This window comes from Lathyrus oleraceus, chromosome 1, assembly GCF_024323335.1.
Source record: "Lathyrus oleraceus cultivar Zhongwan6 chromosome 1, CAAS_Psat_ZW6_1.0, whole genome shotgun sequence".
NCBI classification, from domain to species: Eukaryota; Viridiplantae; Streptophyta; class Magnoliopsida; order Fabales; family Fabaceae; genus Lathyrus; species Lathyrus oleraceus.
Genome location: NC_066579.1, coordinates 4,898,331 through 4,905,313, shown reverse-complemented (window position 1 = coordinate 4,905,313; position 6,983 = coordinate 4,898,331).

The window sequence follows — 6,983 nt, the reverse complement described above, 5'->3', positions numbered from 1 at the left end:
CTCAGATGCCAATACTTCAAGTGAGAGATCAAATGCTCAATCTAGTGGCAGCTCTAAAAGCTCTGAAGGCTCTGAAGGTGAAGGTGATAGTTCTTCCTCTGATTAATGGTTCCTTCCTTCTTTTTGTGTTGAAGACTGGTATGTTGTGGTGAAGTCTGTGAGGTGTGCTGTGAAGATTGTTGTTTTGGAAGCTGTTCTGGTGCTGCTGTGTTTGGATGCTGAGTTTTATTGGTTTTTTGAAAATTGTGTAATTTATGGCAGTCCTCATTGATGCCTGTTTGTAATATTTTGGGCTCTTAATGAATTCCATGGATTTGTTCATTATCTCAGCTATCACAGTTGTGTATAATGATGGCTTATATCTCCTGAACAATTATGTTTTAACATTTTTTGTTATAACATCTGTGCTGACATTCTCTGCTAGGCTAATTGACATTTATTTTGTCTAATTGGTCACCTTTGGTCAATTTTGACTAAAAAGGGGGAGAAGTGTTTATGTGGAGCTGGAGCTGTGAGGAAATGTATGTGGCTGGACAGATGGACAGCTATTGTTAAACAGAATGTTGTTCTGTTTACAGATGTCAATGGGGATGTCTGATGTGGTGGTACACAGGTGGTGATGTAGAAGCAGATGTCAGAATGACATTCTGATTGTTACAGGTGTTGTGGTTACAGGTGATGTTATTTTCATGGAGATGAATGCACAGATTTAGGGGGAGAAGTAGTACCCTTGTGCATTTGTGTGTCTTACTAGTTGCATCCATAACTAGTAATTCTGTTTTTGTTACACAGATTTAGGGGAAGGAGAAGTACCTTTGTGCATGTGTGTATTACTAGTATCTATTCCTAGTAATTGTGTTTGCTTCTGCTGCCGTTTAAACTGTTGTTTAACTGCTGATAGTTTCTCTTGTGAACAAAAAGGACAGATATATGTTTTAGCCAAAATTTGCCAAAGGGGAAGTTTGTGGATTCAAAGTGTTGGCAGCAATTTTGGTAAAACAAAGAGTGTTCACTAGATGTTATGTGTGATGTCTTAACATGAGATATCCTATGTACCTGCTGGAGTTCAAGAACATGATCATGCAGGATTATTTCAGAATGTCATACACAAGGTCATGGCATCTTGATATGTGTGTACCTGCTGGAGTTTAAATGACACACATGTTCATGCAGGATTGTTTCAAGATGTCATACACAAGGTCATGGCATCTGATATGGTTGTACTTGCTGGAAATTAATAATGGAATTATGGAATTATGCAGGATTTTTCCAGGATGTCAGACCCGATGTCATGACATCCTGTACACAAAACATTCAGTATGAATGTCTGGTGTTTTGAGATTGCACAATTAATGGCAATCTTTGTATGATTGAAGATCTGATTTACAGGCGCATTCAATCATTGATTACAACCTGATTTACTTATTTTGCAAAGAGATCTAACCAGCTGTCATAAGAAGATTTGATTGGAAAATAGATTTAGGGTTTTCAAGATGTCCAAGCCCAGCTGAAAGCTTCTGTAAAAAGGGACTTAGAAAACCTGTTTTATAACACAACCAATACTGAGCGAAATATAGAGAGAGAGCTAGGGTTTGTGTTTGTTTAGTCGTGAGACTTGTAAGCCATTCAAGTCATCTTTTGATGATTGAATTGGATTGATTTGTGGTTGTAATTTGTCACTCTAAAGTTGTTAAGCAAGAGTGTGTGTCTACTTGATCAAAGTTGTGAAGCAAGATCAAGTGTGTGTCTTCTTGATCAAAGTTGTGAAGCAAGATCAAGAGTGTGTCTTCTTGATTGAAACTGTGAAGTAAAATCAAGAGTGTGTTATTGAAAAGTGTTTTCTTTTCTCAAGGGATTGTTGTTTAAGATCATAAGTGTGATTGTAGGGAAGTGAGTGTGATCTCATATCTAAGAGTGCTTAGGTAGAAATTGCACGGGTAGAGATTAGGTGAGAAAGACTGTAACTTGTTGAAGTGTACAGAGAGTCTTTGAATTGATTCTATTTTAGTGAATTTCCTTCCTGGCTTGGTAGCCCCTAGATGTAAGTGAGTTGGACCGAACTGGGTTAACAATTGCTTGTGTATCTTGCATTACTATTCTCTATCTTTATTTTGTTTACATTACTCAGATATTAGTGTCGTGACATTACCTTCGACATCTCATATCTGATACCAGAATTTCAGAGATGGAATGAATATTCCATCAATCCCCTAAATCCAATGATATTAACCTAGAAAAGTCAAATCAACCTTGACCAAGGCCCAACAACACAAGTCCATCTTATACAAATCATTACAAGAGGTCAACACAATTATTTGACATTTATTCAATTTAAAAATACTAAAATAATGCATTTAAATTAAATATGGTTTGTTAAATTCCGAAAACCTCATCAAAACACCAAAGAAATGGCCATGAGATTTATCATAGGTCAAAAAAGGTCAAAGGACCTTGGAGAAAAAATTTCAGAATTTTTAAAGACTTAAAAGTATTTTTAAACAATTAAAAATAAACACAAAATCAATTAAATCATGAAAAATATTAATAATGATCCAAAAAATAATTTTAATTCAAAATATGAAAGAGGAAGTTATTTGGAAATTTTTGGTGAAACTCTCATATTTTTTAGATCAATATTAAAATTAATATGAATTAATGAAAATCAAATGAATTAAAACAAAAATCAAAAAATCAAAAAAACGTGAGCCACTTGATATCCCTCATTAATTGAGGTGGCAGATCAAGTGGATGGAAACGCGCGTTCCATGGTGGAACTTAGTCAGTGCACCACACACGTGGTAATCAAAACCAACGCCCAAGATTAAAACATTTCAAATGGATCATGTGGTCTGGAGACGTGCCAACACACCGCCGAAGCCAGAGCTTCGGTCTTCTTCTCCGGTGCACCTCACCGGACTGGTCCACCCTTAACCACCACCAAAATAAAAAAGGAGGACATGATCCGAAAGAAAAAATGACGTAGAGCACGAGTCTGACCTCAATTTCAACTAACTCCAAATATATAAAAATATATGAGGAGTTGAATTTTGAGGTGTGACAACTGAGTTGCTTCGATTTGACCTTAAAGCAACTCAATCTTCTTGCATACATTGGTAGGACTTCAGACAACTAAATATTAAAGAGAATTGATGAGAATTGAGTGATAATCAAAGAGAAGAAGTTTTCTGAAATTTACCTTTAATGCTGTGCAGAAATGGATCTTGCTTGCTTCAACCTTGATCTGATCACACTTGAGAAGCTTGCAGGAGAGGTCTGGCAATGGTACAAAGCTTTGGATCCTGGAGTTTCTGAATCTCTAAACAGTGAGATTCAAACTCAATTTTCAAGTTGAAAATTCTCAGGTTTTCCTTTGAATGGTGAGGGTTTCAATTGGGGGGAAAAGTTGGCGTGCAAGGTGTATTTATAGCAATTGGGACTGATATTTGCACACTGAAAAATTGCTAAATTTGGACACTTCATGCACAAGCTTACATGGGTGTGCACAGGACCATGAAGCAATCCAATTTGATCCATGTACAACCATTCTGAAGTTCGAATGAGGCTTGGATGTCAAGGCAATGTGAAATGTGATTTTTGCCATTTGATTTCTTCCAATCATGTAGACCTGTTAAAGCCATGCGCAGCCCTAGCAATTCTTATCCAAAATGCATGAACTTAGGTTTTTTGGAAATCTTAGATCAAGGGGAACAACTTTGATATTGGACACCTTTTCATTTGGAACTTGTATCATGGTAAATTTTGAGGTGGAATTTTGGAAATTTCAACATTTTGAAAATATTTCTAAGTGTCAAGCCATATATCTCGATATTCCACCTTGCTTAACTTTTTATGTGAGCTTCAAAAGAGAAAAGTGTCTTCATCAAAGTTGTATCTCTTTCAAACACCTTCAAAATTGTAACCAATTTAATGTCATTTGGATTTAAAATGGTAGAATTATTCATTTTTGAAGTTGAGGAAAATCACTTGTTCAATGGTATAGGTAAAAAAATGACCTATAATGTATCCTCATATCACATGCTCATAAAAGTTGAATTAGCTCTCACTCCAAACATAAAAGTTGAATTAGACATCTTGAATTTGATTGTGAAACTTGTAAATATTTCATCTAATAAAAATTGAGCAAGTTATGGCCTTGGGAAGTTGACTTTCAAATTAGGGTTTAGACAAAATGACCTATAATGTTTCAACATAGAAAATGCTTTTCCAAGAAAAACTAGCTCTAGGTCTTAACATTAAAGTTGTTTGGAATGTCATTTAGAGTAACGTTTCTCTTGAAATCATTTTCATATGGTGAAAAGTGTAGGAGATAGGATCTAGGGAGACCCAGTTTTGATTAGATGAATTCATCTGGCCAACCACCATCAACCAACTTGCTAACCTTCAATTATCTTGGCTTTCTAGGCTCATGGTGGACCTTATATGCATAAGATGATTAATTTTGAAGTGTCCCTTGATAAATTTGATCAATTGGTGAGATAGATTGTTGAAGAAGTTTCTCAAGATACCTAGTTAAACTAGGGTTTCCAAGGCAAATCACCTCCAAACTCTTGAAGAATACTTGATCAATATGACATGTAGAGATCATCGGGACTCATATATGATGCTATGAGACATTGTGAATCAATCCTTGGTTGTGCTCTTAGCTATGAGGGTCTTAAACCCTAGATATGAACTTGATAGATCAATGACGATCATGTCCTACCTACAAAAAGTTAGGCAAATAAAAAGACATATTTTTGGTATTTTGGTTAGTGAAATGATAAAATACAAGTATGATACAATCACATGGTGCTTGGTGATCTCTCCCAAAACAAACCCAATGAAAGAGGGGTAAGGAGGATGCCAAGGTATGATCCCAATGCTAATGCATATGATGAAATTGCATGAGGGATCTTAGAGTCAAAATTGGGGTCTTACAGCTGCCCACATTTAAGGAAATTCTAACTGAGGAGGTGAAGGTTAAAATCTTCGTGTCGACTCAGTAGAATGGGCTTAAATAACAACATAGAAACAAATTTTGGTCCCTAAGAGACCTCATGATGCATATGGTATGAATGTAGAAGCAAATTCTCTATGGGGAAATGTTGCCACAAAGTAAAAGAAATCAGAGAGACTGAAGATCCGCAGGAGTATAATGTATTCCGTAAGGAAAAATCACTTGGGAGACAAAGACTTTGGGGATAAAAGGTTACGCGAAGGCCATGCTACGACTTAAAACTGATGGGCGGACTAGAGGAATTCCATAAAATGGAAAGACTCAGTCGGGGAAATAGAACATCTATAGGGGGTTACAAGTAGATCAGGATAAAACTGAAGTTCTTGAATCAATGCAAGGAAAAGTAATTTCACTAAGGAAATGCGCACTCAACTCAACTGGGGGAAGAAATAAACTTCAACACAGGAGGAGCAAAAATTCATTATCCACTACCTATTACTGGGTAAGGAGATAATAAAAGTCTGACAGAGAGGACACCCGTCATCGGTTAGGATGAACATATCAAGGATGACTTACTGGGAACCACCAGGAGGGAATACTCATTACCGGATACTGGGTAAGAATAGCCTTACTGGGGAAAACTGCAGAAATAGGATTTACAACTGCCAGTTACTGGGCCGAAGACCGAAGATGAGAATGTCCGTCACCGGGTAGAGTGAACATATCAAGGATAGACTCAAAGGAAAGAAAATCCGTCATCGGTTAAGATGAACATATCAAGGATAGTCTTGCTTGGGAATTGTTAAGAAGGATACACGTCATCGGTTAAGATGAACATATCAAGGATAAACCAACTGAACAAAAAGTAGGAATTACATATATCGAATACTGGATAGAAGACCATCAAAGAGAAAATCTGTCACCAGTTAGGATGAACATATCAAGGATAAACTCTGCTGAGGGGAAGAGCAGGATTTACAACTACCGGTTACTGGGTAGAAGACCACAAAGAGGAGGAAACCCGTCATTGGTTAGGATGAACATATCAAGGATTAACCCTCTGGGGAACGAACTATGGATTACAACTACCTTTTTACTAGGTAGAATACAGAAGATAAGAATATATGTCATCGGTTAGGATGAACATATCAATGATAGACCCAAGGAAAGGGAAGAAAATATCTGTCATCAGTTAGGATGAACATATCAAGGATATACTTCATGGGGAAACGTGAAAATGAATCCGCTGGGGAGAAAAAGTTGCTCTTGGCGGGTATTGGGCAAAAAGTGAAAAACATGAGAAGAATATTACCAGTTACTGGGTAATAGGCTCTCAGGGGACCAAAAGCATCTATCTAGGTAAGATCTAGAAAGAAAAGGTCAATCAAGACTCAACCCAATGAGGATATAGCATAAGGGGAGTAATTCCATCCAGGTAATCAACTATGGAGGAAACTAAAAGAATTATCATCCATGAGGAAATAACTCAGTGGGGAAGGGAGAAAGGTTAAAATCTTTCTGCTTAAGGGGCCGACACTTCTATCATTGAAGGAGGACAAACATCGAACTTGTATGGGGATGAAGTACCGCCATAACAAAGAATAAGAATCTCAGACAATGAATCAATAAATATGATTATGCAAGAATATGTAATCATGAAATTATATGAGTGTATATGTATATGTATATAGGATGATTATGCTAACAAAACGATCGCAAAGGATACAAAGGTGTCGCAAAAATTTGAATCATCGGTACAATCCTCGGTCAATCCACAACAAAGGGATACAACTGCCAGAGAACAGGGAGATCCTCACCCAAAGGCTCAACATGATCTGGGGAAATCTGCCGAGCAAAGGAACTATTATCGAATTTGCAGGGAATTTTAGGTCAACACCATATCAAATGGGAGACAACCATACAGAGGATAAACACAAATAGCTGCTCAGAAACCAGGAGGAAACTCTGACTGGGAGTGAGTCAGATGGCTATTGGCAGAGAAACCAACGCGGTCTACTGGGTAAAT